Here is a 19,198-nt window from a genome sequence, read left to right on the forward strand (position 1 = left end):
GTAGTTTATCCTGAATCAATTGCTTTGTTCCAAAACTCAGTGATGCCACAGAAGTTAACAACTCAAGTTGAGTCCAACTTGAAGCAAAAAACTAAGAAAATTTTCCCTTAAGGGAGAACTGACTCCTCCCCCAGATATCACAGTTTATTTTTTGAAAATGCACAAGTTACACAGTCATTGTGAGGTAGATTTTAACCCACTGAGCCACCCAGGCGCCCCTGTGAGGTAGATTTTAGAACAGTCTGCCCACGAAGGTGCATCAAAGTCACAGAAAGGTATGAAAGACTACCACACCTGCAGAACCAGAGGCAGGGATGGAGGCTAGGTTCCCAGTCAACTGCAATTAACTGCCAGACTACTCCTCACTAACACGAATGGTTTTCCACAGCTGACTGCATGATTTGGTCAGTCAGGGTCTTTCAAGGGGGCTCTCTTGCCCACCAGCTCAGAACAGGATAGTTCATTTTACCCGCACATAAAAGAGACTGTCCACAATATGCTGGTGGTGGAGACAAATTTAATACTGTTTTTGTACAGGGTTACTGTTCAGTAACTTTATAATGATATTTTAATAGGGTATCTAGAAAAAAAAATGTTATTTGTATGAGTAACTCTTCTAAATTCATAAGTCAAAGTAGGCCACCAGGTCCTTAAGTTAATTCTCCACTATTCTCATAAATCTAACAATAGAAATTCTCAGGGAGGGAAATGACTTTCAAGATCACTAACTGAACCACTCATTTGATGCCTAAATTCTATCTATAATATTCTCATCAAGATTTCATTTAGCCTTTCCCTGAAAATCTCTGTTGTTTAGGTCTTCCAGATTAACAAATGAAGTTATAAAAATCTACACCTGTGTACAATGTGTCAAACTCCATTTATTTGCTGGGGATGCTTTAAGATTTAGAACTATGAAAATCATTTCCCTTAAGCTACTTTTGTGAAAAATATCCTATTCTTAAAGATCATTTTTAAATTTTATGGCCCTATTTGTCAGAACATTATATGCTACATGGTTCTTTTGAGTCTAGCTGAGGAATTGAATTTGCCATCTATACCCCAAATAGAACTATTTATTGAACACAAAATGCAAGGGAAAAAAAAAATGAGTTAACAATAGCAACATTTTAACTAAAAAAGACAAAACTGACAAACAGCAGTTTATACTTATCTCTAATTTTGAGTTTAGGAAGTAAATATATACGTACCTAGCATAAAATCCAAAGAAATAAAGTCTGTACAATCATTGAGGGTAGTAATCAATTAAGTGCTAAAAGGAGATAAATCAAGGACTTTACAATTAGGGAGCTTAACACCATATTGCAGAGTGGAGAAAAAAAAAATGCTTGGGCACTATTTCTGATGATATTGTTTCTGGTTAGAAATTTGCCAAACTTTTTGGATTTTCAATCTCACATACAAGAGAATAGTCCACCTTTTGCAGAATTTCTTGCAATGTAAGGGTGTCTTTTGAGTGGTAGTTCACAATATGAAATGATGACTGAGAAAGAAGTTTTAAAGCCCTGAAAAAATAAACTTCGTCTTATCCTAAAGGGAGAAGATACAGATTTCAAAAATCTACTCTTAGAATGGCAGCACACCAATGGCACACTGTCTTTGTTGCTTCATCAAAATGTAGCTAAGTAGTAATTTCTTACTTAGTAAAGTTACAGGGAAGAAAGGACACCTTTTGCAAACAACTTTTAGCGTTTCTGCTGTTATATACAAAAGTGTAGCTGTAGCTGCTCCATCTCTGGAATACAAATCCTCAAGCAGGAAATGTACTTCCATGGTTCCTCAGCCTGAATCACAGCAGTGCTGTGATGACTGTTGTCTCAACATCTTGCCACTTCTCAGCATACCAAAGAGGAGGACTCGGAAAACAGCACTCATGAAGGTTTCCTCTTTCCAGTGTGCAGCAGTCCTCCTTCCTGGTGTTTCCAAGCTCTTGGGAAACTAAGTTAGCACTATCCATTACAATCATAGCACCCTATAGTCCCGGAACTTTGGCTAATTGCTTCTGCTGATATATCAACTCCAATTCTAAGTAGCTGTCACCATCCTTTGCCACAGAACCATCTAGACCTCTTTATTCCTCCTCACAGGCTGGTTTCTGGACATGTTCGAGCGGGATATGTGTGCAAGTTTTTCTGGAGTTTGTACCACAGTGGAATTGCTGCTGGCTTTATGACATGCGTGTGTTCAATTTGCTAGGTAATCCATCCTGTCGTTCATAAAACTCTTAAAGACGTTTTTCATCTTCACTAAATCCGTAGTGAAATCCTTTTTGTGTTCTTAATTTTATTTAATTTTGTATTTTTTTTTCCCTTGATCAAGCTTTCCAGAGGTTTGAAACAACTTTTGGTTTTGTTTATCTAACTGCTTCTTTGTCTTCTATTACATTTAATATCTGTTCTTACTATACATTTTCTATAAATTTTCTTACTTCTTTCTAGTTTCTTTGTGTTAATTATTCAGTCTTTTAACTTCCTGCATTTCATGCTTAATTCATTAATTGTCAGTATATCTTTTTCAAATATACAAAGTAAGTCTACAAGTTTCACTTTAAGTACTACACTGTAAGTTCATATGGTGTATTATCAGTCAGTTCTAAGTATTTGTAAAACTATATGATTTTTTAATTCTTTGTGGTGGACAGATCTAAGATTGCCACTTGTACAGGTTTATGGTTCAAGAAAAGTTTTCAGGCAGTAAATAAGTGGCACAAAGTGAAGCAAAACACCACTGGTTGCACTGAACTATGAATAAGATAGTGGATGCTCATGGCTGAGCACACAGGCAGCCTTTTGCATAATGTTTGCTGCTGAAAGTAAAACTGCTTGTTGCACTCTTTCTCCTTGGATGAGCATGAGTAATAGCACCAATTGTGAGGAAAAAAAAAATAGTAATAATGTATTTAAAAAAAATTTTTTTAAAGATTTTATTTATTTATTTGACACTCAGAGATCACAAGTAGGCAGAGAGGCAGGCAGAGAGAGAGGAGGAAGCAGGCTCCCCGCCGAGCAGAGAGTTCGATGCGGGGCTCGATCCCAGGACTCTGGGATCATGACCTGAGCCGAAGGCAGAGGCTTTAATCCACTGAGCCACTCAGGCGCCCCGTAATAATGTATTTTAATATATCATTATGCATATCATTTAAAAATTAGAGATATATATATATAATTTCCATTTTATATATTTGTATCTATATATATTTTTTAAATAGTTCAGAACGAAATAGTGTGAACATGAGTCGTTGTCAAACATAATGTGCATGACCTGATCTCTAGAGATGTTGACCTCACCTCCTGTTCTTTTTCCATGAGTAGGTCCTACAGCTTAGATTCAGATACTGCTCCTTCCCAGCTGCTGAGAATCAAGGCTTTTGGGGGAGTCTAGTTTTACTGTCACATTCAACCTTTTATTTACCTAAACTACTGAATCTAGCTTTATCTCTGTAGATGTCAACTCTTCAAGGTAACTAAAAGGGATGGTCTTACCAGATTCTGGATCCTATTTAACCTAAAAACCATAACAGTGAAAAGAAATAGGCTAAGGTGCTCAGTTCATATGGCTACATCTTTCTAAAATCAGTGGTAGCATGGCCTGTATCAACAAAAGGCAGCATGTAGAGAATTCTGGGTTGGAATTTTCTTGCCTTAGGCTTGGTCTTGGTTCTACTTACATTATGTATCTTCTTAAGTCACCTTGAATACTTTGACTTACTCATATAGCAAATTCATTCATTCCAGAAACCCTGAATGCCTACTATATTTAAGGAGGGTTCTAGGGCACTCTAACAGATGTATGGTACATAATCACCAAAGTTCTAACTAAACAATTAAATTCTATAATTATTTTTATGTCAGAAATGCAAGGCCCCTCTCTTCTACTGTGACTCATTCTCATCACTCCTTATCTCACTCTTGGTTTACCACTCCCACCAGTGGAAGTAGAATCAATAGGTCCACAAAGTGGTGATCATTTAGCTGGTTTGCTTTCTCTTAAAATCTTTAGGTCCAGTGAGACTTGTGTCAAATGTTTCGTCTTTGTTTTACTATTTAATTTTAAATTAATTGGATTATAGGTGTGATTAAAATTGTTGTAGACATTTTTTCTACAAATATTTAGATATAAAGATAGATTAGCAATCATAAGAGAACCATGATTTATGTAATGTTTTGCAATACACATACTTTATATAATAGTCTTAAAGACCTCATGAAGCAAGAAGAACTGATATTTTTATACTCACCTAACGTACAATGAAACTGATCAAAAAAAGAATAAGTCACTTACCAAATAAAGTCACATAACTAGTTAAAAGTTCCCATTTAAGATGTGCTTTTTCACTATATCCAATTAAGACAGATGTGTCCAGGACAAATATGCTAATAAATTAGACTTTGAGCCAAGGTCATGTCTTTACATTTTACATTTACATTTTTGATCATCCACTAGACATAACTTCAAATTTAAAACAAACTGTGATCCAGATAGTAATGATTTGGTGGCATCAGAATATTTTTATAGGAATATCTCCTCAATGAGAGAGACAGTTCTCAACATTAAAGGTTTTAGCTAGTTTTTTCAAAGATAAAATTATTTTCTATTATGGTTAACACATCCATGCATCCTGTCTTTATTTTCATTCTCTTTTTCTTTTTTATAGTGGGTCCTATGGACAGATTCCAGGAAATACAGGGGCCTTATAACTCACCTAATCTTGCATGGGACATAAACTATTCTTCTTCAGGGCTGGGAATACAATTTATTTGATGAGGTCCAGGAGATCCTTCTAGAATTTTTGATGTATGAAGGTACCTGAATGGCTTTATTCATAGAACAGTACTAAGAGGACAGATTAAAGAACTGCTGGATTTTCTTTTATCCTTTCAAGTCATACCAAGTGTAAAATGATCAGAAATAGGCCAAAAAATCAGCACTTTGCTATCACAATCATTATTATTACTATTTACTGCTATCATTATTATTTTAGCAATGTTCTAATTAAGCCAATGGTAAAGTTCTTGTTCTATTGGCTAGCAGACTGAAGCTATAGTTCCTGAGAAAATAAAACAGTATTGCAAGTGGATTTTTAACGGCTTTGTTAGGAATTACCTGTCATTTTTTAATCCCTTGTCTTTCTTCATTTCTATGTTTGTCTTTCTCACCCTGCCTCTCAGTCCCAGAGGCAAACACACATTCTTTAAACAATACATGATAGAAGCCCATGGGAGACATCTCCGCAATAATTCTCTCAGAACTAAACAAATTAAGGGGCGCCTGGGTGGCTCAGTGGGTTAAGCCGCTGCCTTTGGCTCAGGTCATGATCTCAGGGTCCTGGGATCGAGTCCCACATCTGGCTCTCAGCTCAGCAGGGAGCCTTCTTCCCTCTCCTTCTCTCTCTGCCTGCCTCTGCAACTACTTGTGATCTCTGTCAAATAAATAAATAAAACCTTTAAAAAAAAACTAAACAAAACCACAGTTAGAACATGACTTACTATCTGCGGAAAGATTTTTTTTTTTTTTCTGACAAATCAAGAATTGCGTGGCCTAAAAACAAAGAATGGTTATCAAAGAATCTTGTTGCCTAAACAATGATATTAGCAAATCCTGAAAATACTTGATTAAAAGAAAGTTCTTTCACATGACCTTAGAAAAAGGAAAGCTTGAGTACTAGATCTGCTCAGGGTGTAATGCTTGTTTCCCAAAGGAGAGAGAGACTGAATCTGGCAGATTTTATTTCACAGGTCCCTATACGAATGAGCACTACATGGAGGCAGGTACTTATATATCATACCCTGGCTGAAAGATTTCTTAAGATTCTTCATATCTTCACTTTGATGATGCAATCTGTTGATTGCTGATATGGATTCCCAAGTGCTATAGAAGTAGGCATAAATATAGAAATTGAAGTATTAGCATGCCTGTAAAATAGGCATTATCATAAAAGAGCTCATAGTACTAAAAAATTCATCCATCTCTATTCTTTTATTAGTTGCCTGAATTTATCCCACTGAAGTGCTGATCTAATCTTTTTTAAGATATCTTTCTTTTTAAATTTTTTAAAAAGACCTTATATATTTATTTGACATAGAAAGAGAGCACAAGCAAGGGGAGCAGCAGGCATAGGGAGGCGGAGAAGCAGACTCTCCACTGAGCAAGGAGCCAGGAGATCTGGGGCTCAATCCCAGGACCCGGGGATCATGACATGAGCCCAAGGCAGATGTTTAACTGACTGAACCACCAGGTGCCCCTTAAGAAATCTTTAGAGAGAAAGAATCTTACTCGACTCAAACCAAACCATAAGGTATACAGAAAGGTTCTTCCTAAAACATAACTTAATTATCTTACTGAAAACTGAAACCAGTATTTTTTCCTTACTATGTGGGAAATGTCTCTTGTAATGATTGAACTAATAAACCTCACTTTCTATCTGCCATGTATGATTTTCTACCCAGAAGTCCCTAGAGAATTAACTGAAAAGATTCACAACTAATAAGCAAAGTCAGCTAGATAGCCAACATACAATTATCAGTGGTTTTCCTATATACTAGCAGTGACCAATTAAAATTCTACTTTAAATATTCCAGTTACTATGTCAACAAAAACCTTATAATACTTGAGTATATGATAAAATTATGCAAAACCTGTATGAATAAGCCCATAATATTTTACTGCAGAAACCAAAAGGAAAATTTCTTATGTTTCTTCTCTTTTTGCAATGCTAAGACTTTAGCAGAATATTGCATAATAGAAGTAAAAGCAGGAAATTTATTTTCCTTTTTTCTTTGATGGAATGACTATTAATGTGCAACTGTTAAACATAATCACATCTGACTTTGGTTTCTGTTGATAACCAGTTGAGGACTTTTCTTCCTTTTTCTTATACTGTAATTGCATTTGTATTACGTTTTTAAAATGTGATATGGATTCTGAATGTTACAAAAATGTATCTGTATTTTCCAAGTTCATTATATGTTTTTTCACCTTTCACTTATGAACAACTATCTTTGCATTCCTAAGATAAATTCTACTAGTTAATTCTTGTTCACAAAATTTTTATTGCAATTTTGGTTGCAATTTGGTAATATTTCAGCTAGAATGTTTAAACCTATGTTTATAGGTGATCTTGGCCTAGAGTTTTCTTATATTTCCCTATTTTTATTATCAATCTCTGGTTGTGATATTTGGATTGGATTGTATTTAGAGAATGTTATGAAACTTTCCCCTTAGTAATATTCTGGAATAATTTATATAACATGGGAGTTACCTATTTCTTGAAAATTTAATTGAAATGTACCATCTTGGGAGTAGATATTAACCATCTTTTAAAACTTATTTTATCCTATATTCTGAATGTCTTCTAGTTTACTTTTGGTAATTAAGAGAAAATTATCTATTAAATTTGTTTTACATTTATTGTTGTAAATTTATATCTAGTCTTGTCTCATCATTAAAAATCTCTTTCGTAAGTAACATTTTCCACCATCTTGGCAAGCTTATTTTGAGAACTTGGTTTTGAATTTTAGAAAGATTTCATTTTTTTTTTTAAAGAATTTATTTATTCATTTGACAGAGAGAGATCACAAGTAGGCAGAGAGGCAGGCAGAGAGAGAGAGAGAGGAGGAAGCAGGCTCCCTGCCTAGCAGAGAGCCCCATGCGGGACTCGATCCCAGGACCCTGAGATCATGACCTGAGCCGAAGGCAGAGGCTTAACCCACTGAGCCACCCAGGCGCCCAAAAGATTTCATTTTTTAAAAGGAACTCAGTCTTTTAAGAACTTGGTTTTGATTTTTTAAAATCAAACAAATTTTATTGAATCCATTTAATTATTGTTTAAAAATCTTACACTTGTTAATGCCTTCTTTCTTTTTTTTTTTTTTCCTGTATTGGTCATATCACAAAGGTTTGAATGTATGTGTATCTCAATTCTTTTATTTTAAAATAATTTATAATTTAAGTTTGTTACCCTTTAATAGGTGATATTTAAGATTATATTTTAAATTTTCAAATGAATAAATTTTGGGGGTGAGTTGGGGAGGTTTTTAATTTTTTTTTTAATTTTGTTGCATGATTTTCAAAGAATGATTCAAAGAATCATGAAATAATTTTATACAACCTGGTCCCTTCTTCTAGTTATTTCAGTGTGTGTCAGCCAAGCAGACTGCAATTTCTTCAGACATGTGGTCTGTATTTTCTTCAACAAACCAAAACCAAAAAAGCAAAGGAGGGTTGGATGCATAGTTAGAGTTTAATATACGTCTAGTGATTGATATCTGCAGAAGAATACCTAAATTATTTAACACAGAGGGTATCTGATATAGTTCTACTCACATATCATTGGGAACTGGATGCTGAAACTGTTGCGTCCAAATAGGAGCGCAGCAAGGGATGGCTTCTAGCTCACACTGATTCTCCTGTGAGCAGATCAAAGCTAACCCCATCAGCTTGGGGAGATGGGCCTGGTGCTCAACAAAGGTGATTTGCCCCAGAGACACAAAGAAGCTAGAATGACTATTCTTTTCTCACGTTTATTAAAGTACATAAGACAGAATTGTAATTTGGAAGATGAAGGGGTTAACAAGCTTGTTGATAGGGTGTTCTACTCTAGTGGGTAGAGTGTTCTGACATGTTTTGTTAGGTAAAAACTGGCGACTGCTATAACAAAATTACTAATGATGCATATGTAAGAAAAATGTAGAAGCCAGTATTCTAAGCACACAACTACTTTGTGACAGCACTTAGGAGAAGTATCATTTAGCATAGCACAGCTATAATTTACAACAATCAACTCTTGATTAGCCCCAGTGGTCCAAAATAGGAGGTAACCCCAAATCGCTTTGAAATACATTCATGACTTTTTCTCATATTCTTACCAATATGTATCATGTTTCACCTCTAGTGAAAATTAAGTGTATTCGTTGAACATTAAATGTGAAGCGATAGTAGGAGATGGCACAAATGGACACCTGATGATAGAAGAATATTGATCTGGAATTAAACATTCAAAATTGATTATCAGAAAACTTATATGTAGATAATTAACTGCTTGAAAGAGTAGCTAAATATACTATTAGGAGAAATGGTTAAACAGTTATAGTGTGATGTTTAGAAAATACTGGTCCTAGGATGAGACCAGTGGGATTCTACTTATAGCCAGTTCATCTGTGAAACTTGGGAAGGTTATATCACTTCAAAGGGCCAAGCTTTTTGTAAGGATAAAGCAAAATAATGTGTAAAACCTTTTTACAGGCTCCAGCAGATGTGTAGTATAGCACAATTTCTTTATTTTAGGACTATTATCAGTAGGTGGTACATTTAATTTGGGACAATGATAGGTTTGTGCCTTAAGGTAATTCTGCAGATGCTGATGAGGGGTCTTTAAAGAAATTTTGTTTTTGTTTTGTTTTCCTTTTAACCTTTATATTCCCATTGCTTAATGCAGTATACCTAGAATATTATAGTCTCTCATATTAGCCAAATGATTGAATAGAGAAATTAATGAATTATTGCTCTGTAAGTTTAGATTTAAACTTTTATCTATTGGTATAACAATTTATAATCAGCTTGCACAAGTTAATGACAATTCAAATGACAGATGAGAAAAATTGTTTTGCAGGCTTATAGTACTTTTGCAGGCTTATAGTACTTCCACAATGGAAATGCAATAATATTACGTCAGTATAGCTGGCTTGGTTTTTTTAGGAACATTGTGGAAAACATCCAAGATTCTACTTACCAAAATATATTTTGCAAAAACTGTATGCTTATAAAAAACTAAGATTTTGTTGAAATATCTGTTAATACATATCTCTTAATATTTATTCAGTTTTAGCGTTCCCATCTGTCTTCATGTAACCTACCTTCATACAGATGGGATATAGGCTTTTCTTTTGTGTGCTATAACTCTATAAATATTTATAATGGTATTCAAGCAAAAATTAAATGTTTAAGACTTGATAGCTGTCCCTGAAGAAAGTCCTCCCACTCAAAAGTCCTTAATGATTTTCTTAAAAGTATATTATAGATAATTTTAAATTTGCAATTAATTCTTAATGCTTTTGATAATTTTGTATGAGTTTTAAAAAACGTAAATTTGGTCATAGTAATGCATATACAGATAGAAAAAAGGAGGAAATATATGTAATAAGACATTAAAATCATATTTATTCGAGTATTGAATAAATAAAATAAAATAAATAAATAAGACTTTTATCTAAAGGGAGGAAATGAGAAGGAAAAATCATAATCAGAAGAATACTTAAGGATTATAAATAAAACTAAACATTTTTAGAAAAGTTTCCAAATTCCTGAAGCCTATAGTTTAGACCAAGTATTAAAACAGCTACCTAAAAGCTAGATAAAAACAACTTTGAAAATAAAATTAGGATAAGTTAGTAATAAATGACACCTAGAGAGAAAAAGAACACTAAATATCTTTGGAAACATTAATACACACATGTTGACCTCTTCAAATATAATTGGTATTCTAAATCTCAAACTGAATGTTTTCAAAGTTAAATTATTAGAACAATATGGATGAATGGAGTGGGATAAAATTAGAAAGGCAAGTCATGCATGGTGCCTTGATTAATTCTACCTAACTGCAATGTGAATTTAAAAAAATAATAAAACTAGAAAGAGAATCTGTTTTTTAAAAAGCAAAAATATAAAGCAGATTTTTCACAATAGTGCTAACTGAAATACATAATAGGTAAGAAAAATAAAGGATAGCAAAAGACAAATCTTTGAAAATGAGATAACTAGAGCAAATGAAGGTGACTAGCCTCTAAAACCAACTGATGGTTGCTAGATTTTCCAATAGAATGGAAGTAAACAAGAAAGTTAAGATGGGTAGAATTTCACTAGAGGAGAATGCTTGTAAAATAAGAAAACAAAACAAAACAAAAAGAGTTTGTACAAAATCATCCACTGCAAACAGTATCATTTGTGAGTAGCAGGTAAAGTCTTGCATTTGTCCAAATGGGCCACAAAACGTGATATAAGAGCTGCTTCTCCCATTGAAAAGAAAGCAGAAAGTCATTTAAATAAACAAGCATGAGAATTCCTTAACCTCACTTGGAATAAGAAAGAAACACTTCTGCAGATTTATTTTTAATTTTTATCTTTTCCATTTAAATAGCTTTTGTCACCATGATGAAACTTTAACTTTTTTTATATTTGTTTATGGTCTTAAATGTGATCTGGTGACAGATATATTTGTTTTGTTCAAAATTAAAACAAAGATATCTGTTAAGATTAATCTACGAAGCTACAAAGAGTAATTTAAGTTTCAAGGAACATAGTCCCACCTCCCAAAAGATTTAAAACTTTCTTTAGAAGTGATATCATCTTGACTTGAAAAGTATCACATTATGCTCTAAATAACGCAATGTTCTCAGTTAATGATCTAACACTGTCATTGATTTTGAATTTCCTCAGAGGACTGGTAATATTAAAATGTGCATCAAATGAATGCCTCAAGATTTATAGTGAAATGTAAGTTTATCTAGATACTGTGACTTAAAACTAAGTAGTATTTCATTCCTGAGAGAAAATAAGTAATATAATAGCAATAAATAGATTGCTGTCGTTGACACTTTCCCACAGAAAACATGCACACACACACACACACACACACACACACCCATATACACACTCTTCTTTTATTTCCAACATGGATATTTCAAACCAAAGGAACTTGTAAATATATCAATGACTGCAGACAGTGTTAAATAAATGTAGAGGAATTGAAGGCAAAGCAAACTCATTTCCCAGTAACATCATTTTAATCTTTATCTTTATCAAACAGTGGATATATATTATTTATTTACTCATATGCATAAACCAGTTTTGAAATCAAGTTAGAATGAAAGAAAACTACATATGATGAAGCAATAAGTTAAACTGAGGGTAAAAGGAAAAGTAATCCCAACATAGTAAAGCTGTCACTGTTCTGTGGCCACAGATGTTGCCCATTTTAAATATTTATGCAGTTTGTATTTGGGAGAGTTGGTGGTGCTAGTAATGGATGCTTTTTCCTTGGGCAAGCAGATATCTCCTTATTTCCAAGTTTGGATAATTTGATCTGTATGGCTATTTTATGAATACACTGACACAACACAATATATAGTCCAAATTCAAAGAACTGGAAAAACTTCTTTGTGGAAGTTTTCTTTTTTCTTTACTTTTATGAATGATTTTTTTTTTTTTTTTTGCGCTGTAATATTTTTAGATATAATTATTTAAATAGACTTTGAATTTTCAGCATTTCATACATATTCAAAATGAACAAATTTGCTTTGGCCCAGAACTGAAAAATATTTTTTTTTACATTAGTATAAATTAGAAGCAAAGCACATAATGTAATATTATGCAGGTTTAAAATCAAGTAGTATGGCAAATACGAATGGTTGCAAACTCTTTCACACTCCTCCTACTGAAAAGTCAGGACTCTGCTCCTCCCCCTTGAATCTGGTCTAGCCTGTGACTGATTTGATCAGTAAAGTAGAAGCGATAAAACTGCCAGTTACTGGTTCAGCCTCTAAGGAAACTGGCCATTTTCAACTTTGTTTTGGAACTCCATTGTAGTATAGGAAGTAGGATTAGACTTCTGAACTTCATGGAATCCCAAGAAAACCACGTGGAGGGCCTTTGGAGAGAGAGGTCATGAGGTGAGGGGAGGAAGAGAAAGTGGGAGTGCAAAGGAGAGAGGATGAAGGAGAGGAGATGATAAAGAGAAGATGACGCAAGGCCAGTCGCCAGGTGTTCCCAGGCCCTAGGCTATTTTCTATCCACTCAGCTGAGGTTCCAGAAACTGCAGCATTGATGGGCTGGCCCTGTTGTATTTGGTTCAAATTCCAGATCCACAGATGCATGAGATATAATATTTACAGATTGTTATTTTTAAAGTGACTGCATTTTGGGAGCAGTTTGTTAAGCAGTAATGGGTAACTGGAACAAGTAGATTGAACATTAATCTGCGTTTCATAGTCCCCGATCTTATAGGAGTAGTTAATTGATCCTATTTTTTGTCACTAGATTTGCTGATGGCATTTTGAAGATTTTATTATAACATACAAAATTTACTCAACTGAAATATCTCAATTTTCTGTTTCTTTGGAAGGATTTATGAATTTTTAGCTTGAAGTGACAGGTTAAATTAGTCAAAACAAATCAACTGAAAATATAAACAGAACATAATGCAGATTTTTTTCTTAATGTTAATTCTTTGGTAGTACTTACTATGTGGCAGGCTCTGTAAGTACTCCCAATACTCAGAAAATCCTCAGAGCTACTCTACCGAGTAAGTTTTCCAGATGACAAAACCTACAGAGAGGTTGTAAGTTGCCCAGGGTCACTCAGGAATTTCGTGTTAAGGCTGGGATTTGAATCTAGAGTGTCTAGCTCTGGATTCTGTCTTATTACCTTGTGTAGCTTCCAATATCAAGTATTTTAATATAGTTACATATCACTAAGAATTTTATAAATTAATTATGTTAGATATCATATTCCCTTTTTATTAATATATTGACAAACATAAATGTAATGAAAACAGAAAACAGTTAATCTAGATTCTATATATCATAAATAATCCACAGTCCTAACCATAGTATATGAACGTCTGAAATTCAAAGTACTTAGTTTGGCAAAAGTTGAGATAGATTACAATTTATTATTGTTTTATGGCATTTACTATTGCCAGTGGGCTCAAGACACATATTCAGTCTCTCTCTTTGCATAAGCCAAGAGGATCATTTGGAAGAACGAAAATGTTATTTCTTTTATTACAACAATGAAATTATGTATCTAAACTCACCTATGAAGGTAACCTAGAATTAGCCAAACTAAATTCTTTTATTTGTATTTTCATATCAATTTCTTTATCATAGTGAGTTTAGGAGGACAGCTATACTACAAATCAGAAGATAAAAGTTTTCCTAGGCTTTAAGTAGGGATTTCTAATTCTGTTATAGTTTTAACAGGATCTTCTATATTTACTGATAAACTGAGTGATCTTACTGTTTAAAGCACTGGATCAGAATGCAGAGACACAAGGCCATCTTTCTGTGACTCACAGGACAGATGACCTTCAGTGTGTCATAATACTTCTGAGCCACAGTATAATAAGATGAAAAAATGAACATAAAAATCTCAGCTCCACCCATTGCACAAATTCATTGTGATGGATCAAATAAGAATGTATATGAAAGCGATTTCTAAACTGGAACATCGTTTTCAAACGTAAGATAGAATGATTATTGTTACTGTTGCTATTACTAAAAAGATGTCCATGTAGTTTCTGGAAATATCTTTTTTTTTATTTTTAGAGTAGGACATTTTTATTTTATTTTATTTAAGAGTTTTATTTATTTGAGAAAGAGAGGGAGAGAGCATGAGAGAGAGAGGGAGAGATCACAAGCAGGGAAGAGGAGCAAAGGGAGAAGCAGACTCCTCACTGAGCAGGGAGCTCAATGTGGGACTCCATCCCAGGTCCCCAGGGACGTGACCTGAGCTGAAGGCAGACACTCTGCCTGAGCCACCCAGGTGCCCAAAACATAATTTTAATAATGAGCTCTATTGTAAGTTAGTGGATGAAAGTTGCTTTTGTTAGTTAGTTAATTAATCACTCAGAACCACAGAAATTTTCATTTTTTAATTCAATGTCAAGTAAGTTAGTAGGATAAGTTGCCAAGTGACCAGGTGTCTGAGGCCTTAGACGATTAGGTGTGCAGGTAAGACCTATATGTGAGAATAACACTAATGTCTACAGATTTCGTCAATCGACAGATACTTTGTTTGAGTCAGTGAGTTGGGCCTCAAGTCAGTTACTTGCTTGTGTGGACATGATCAGTTGACTAGTTAATGTTACCTTCGCTGGGACAATGACACCAATCTGAGATTTAAAATAGTGACTTGCATGTAATAATCTTTGAATGTGACATGTTTCAGGAGCTGAGAGGGATTACATGTCTGCCAACTACTTCCATTTATTTGCCATGTTGTTGCTGGGCAGCAATAAAAGACCTTCATTATTATGCTAACCAAAAACTGAACTAAGTCTATACATGGTCTTTTTGTTAAAATGTAAAGTTGCTAAACGTGCTAAGATAAAAACTTAACGTTATGATGCATAATTCACTAAATAGGAGGAAAATTACCAAGGAGTTGTTTATAACAGCAGTTGTAATAGCTAGACACATTCAGGCATAACTAAATTAGGACAGAAAGATTTCATCCATCCACCTGCTGTGATATACCCATGAAATCATAAGAATCAAGGGACATATGGAAATAATGATTGTACTGATTGTCTTCTTTAAATGTCCTTGTGTGAATAGAAGGATTAAACATAGGTTCTGGGAGCAATTTGCCTTTGCCAACTGAAACTTGGCCAAAAACAATTTATAGTGCATTCAACCATGAAGAGCTGCAGAATATTTCCTCAGCTAAAACTTTACATTTTCTCATTATAGACTTACAATTTTCTATTACTAAAGGTTTAAGGGAGGATATAAATTGATTATAACACTTTTTTCAATCTGTGGAAATGGTGATATTTCTAATAGTATTTAAGTCACCCATTTCTAATTAAAATATATAGATATTTATAGGAATATAAACCTGTCTTTTTCAACATATATAAATTGAGACAACAAAATCTCAAGAATGAAAATCTAAACAAACTCAAATAGTATATAAAATTACCAAGAAAGTTAAAACCATTAAAGAAAAATAACTTCAGATATTGAAGCCCTTACAGTAATCAAATTATTTTCTAATTTTCTGTTGGGATACCCAAGTAAATGGACAGATTTCCTTTTTTGTTTGTTCCCCTAAAAAATAAGATTAGTATGGATTCTACAAGGTCACTGCAAATACATGATATTAAAACACAACCAAATTCTGTAGCAACATAAATGTTTTTATGAGCAGCAGGTGTATTCTTTGAAAGACTGTAAAGCTATTAACAGCTCAGTAAGGAGTACATAATAATAGGCTGTTAACTCAGCCTCCCTTACAACAGTACCAGGGAAGGACATTTGAAACCATTAAGACAAATGCATTTTAAAAAGAATCCAGTATGAATGCTTTATGAAGAGAGGTTCATTTAAACTTTATATCATTAAAGTAATGAATGTAGTCTTCTTGATTTCAATATGCCTATCCAAAAGAATTATTTAATTGCTCCAAATAAAAATACAATCATAATTTTGAAACCAAATATATTCTAGTCTTGATAAGTACTTGAAAAATGAATTCTAAATTAGATTTTTTTGCAAGTTTCAGAATTTGAAGTTTAATCCAACAAATATTTATAATACCTAATACAGGTGTCTGCCTCCTGAGAGCTTAATAAAGCCCATTTTGATAAATGAATGAGTGATTTCCTAAGATATTTTATATATTGTTGACATTGTAGTTGCTCACTTTGTAAAGTTTATTTGTGATTTAACTCCCCATGAGGTCACCTCTAGGTATATGATTAATGTGTCATATCTTACAGAACTATAAACTATTTTATTTCTAACCTATTTCTATAAGTTTACTTATTGCTCTACATACATTTATCTAATGCTCTGATAGTTAGTTTCCCACATTTGAAATCTAGAATTTCATCATATGGGATTCATAGTTTCTTTAGCTAATACAATATTCTTATTAGGTCTTTAAATTATTTCCATTTGAAAAAAAAAAAACAGAATTGTGATGGTGGTATAATCTTTGTACAGAATGACCTTTCCAAATATTGGTATATTTTATCTTAAGGATTTTTCTCCAAGTGGAAATACTGGGTCATAATGTATAAGAAGTTTTATACTTCTTTATGTATTTGTAGCTAGTGCTTTGGGAAAATTTAACTGTATTTTAGTGCTAAAAAAAAGTCAAAGGGGTTTTGGTTTTATTAGTTTATTGGAACTATTTTCATCCATAGAAATAAAAAAAATGAGGTTGTCAAAATGTTTCTGACTATAGGGTATTTGTGAGGTATAGAATATTTTGTGATGCTCAATGAGTTATAACTACTTTGTTGGTTTTGTCAGCAGTTTGAATAAGAGTTTTATAATAAATTATGTAATTTGATTTAGCTATAGAACTATGCAATGTTTACAATTTAATAAAAATAGAGCAAAAATATTTACTTTTAGTTTTTCTTCCTTAGAGCTCTTGCTTTAAGTTCATGCTTCAGCAAAATAAATAAAACTACACATCAGAAGAACAGTTATTAAAGATATTGGGAGTGATTTACTGTGGAAATGAATATGATTTCTCCAAAGCCCTCCTTCTGAAAATAAAGAAAAAAAAACTACAGGACAAAGGGATACATATATCATTTAAAAATAGTTTTTTTGCTATAAAAGTCTGAATGAGCTAAAACAAGCATTTATGTTTTTTTAATTTCTACACTTGGCAGCAATAAAGTTTGCCTTAAAATAGCATTTCCCAAAGGTTTTCCCACAAACAGTATTCCTAGGAATATATGTTGTTAAGGTAAATTTTTAAAAAATATCTGTGATTGTGTAAGTTTGGGTCTTCTGGTGAAGAGATGACAAATCACCCCATCATCATTTCAAAATGAAGTTGAAACTGAAGATATTTATGGACAGAAATACAAGTGTAGGTAAAGATGGAAGAGCGATCATGTAGACAAGGACAGCTTTCAGAACACCTCTGAGAGGAGAGGTGAGAAAACAGGACTGGGTAGAAACTGCCTCAGATGGCAGTGCAATTCTGGAAGTTTTAGGCAGGCATTCGGGATCCCCAGAGAGAACACTGTGTTAGAAGAGTTCTGCCTTTGTCGGGAAAGGCCGGCCTGGCATATCTTTGCTTAAAAAGTAAGTATTATCACATCTGTATGAGTGCATGAATGCCACGTTATTTAGTTTTGTAGGTCTTTGAAGTTTTCATGAGTATCGTTATACTATATGTAGTCTTCTGAGACTGCATTTTGTTTCTAAGTTTGTCATATTGTGAGATTACACGGTTCATGCCATTCGTTTGTACATTATGTTCAAGCACATTTATATAGTGTCAATTCATTTTCACTACTATACATTACTCATGTCCCACTACACTATAATTTAGTCCCTTTCTTGATGAAATTGATTTTTAAAAAAATGTTTCTTAAAACAAGAAAGGGGAACCCTTTTGCACTGTTGGTGGGAATGCAAACTGGAGCAGCCACTCTGGAAAACAGTGTGGAGAATCCTCAAAAAGTTAAAAATAGAACTATCCCACCATCCAGTAATTGCAGTACTAGGTATTTACTCCCAAAATACACAAATACTAATTTGAAGGGATCCATGCACCCCAACAACATCATCTTTTATAGCGGAATCATGTAAAATAGTCAAATCATGGAAACAGCCCAAGTGTCCTTCAACTGATGGATGGATAAAGAAGATGTGAGATCTATCTATCTATCCATCTATCTATCCATCTACCTATCTTTGACTGATGGATGGATAAAGAAGATATGAGATATATAGAGATATGTCTCTATATATCTCACATGCATACATACATGCACAACCTGGTGTTGTATGGGATTCTTGAATCACTATATTGTACACCGGAAACTAATATTACACTGTATACTAACTGATTGGAATTTAAATAAAAACCTAAAAAAAAAAACCACAACAAAAAAAAATGTTTCCTTAAACATCCTAGGATATTGTCTTAATCACACATGTAAGATTTTTAAGGTATAAACATAGCAGTGAAATTGCTGAGTCATTGGATGAAAATAAAGAAATTTATAAACTTATTATCCCAAATAATTTATCAATTTATACCCATTCTAACAACATAAGAGTTCCTATTGTTCCACATCATCTTCAATTCTTAAAAATATCAGATTTCTTAAATTTTTCTAATCTAGTGTGTATAAAATGTTAGCTCATTGTGGTTTCAATTCACATTTTCTTTTTTTTTTTTTTTTTTTTAATTTATTTGACAGATAGATGACGAGTAGGCAGAGAGGCAGGCAGAGAGAGAGGAGGAGGCAGGCTCCCCGCTGAGCAGAGAGCCCGACGCGGGACTCGATCCCAGGACCCTGAGATCATGACCTGAGCTGAAGGCAGAGGCTTTAACCACTGAGCCACCCAGGCGCCCCACATTTTCTTTATCATTAATGAAATCATGCATATTTTTTAATATAGCTTGATTTTTTTAACTCATAATA

The 19,198-nt window shown here is 33.5% G+C and overlaps 1 protein-coding gene across 2 annotated transcripts in view; it reads right to left on the reverse strand.

The window, feature by feature from the left end:
- Positions 1-19,198, reverse strand: part of LOC111148333 (EPH receptor A6) — an 874,015-nt gene that overhangs the window by 265,706 nt on the left and 589,111 nt on the right. The window lies entirely within an intron of this gene.

The sequence above is a fragment of the Enhydra lutris genome, unplaced genomic scaffold (genome assembly GCF_002288905.1).
Source record: "Enhydra lutris kenyoni isolate GAN:26980312 unplaced genomic scaffold, ASM228890v2 scaffoldscaffold2, whole genome shotgun sequence".
In the NCBI taxonomy this organism is placed as follows: Eukaryota; Metazoa; Chordata; class Mammalia; order Carnivora; family Mustelidae; genus Enhydra; species Enhydra lutris.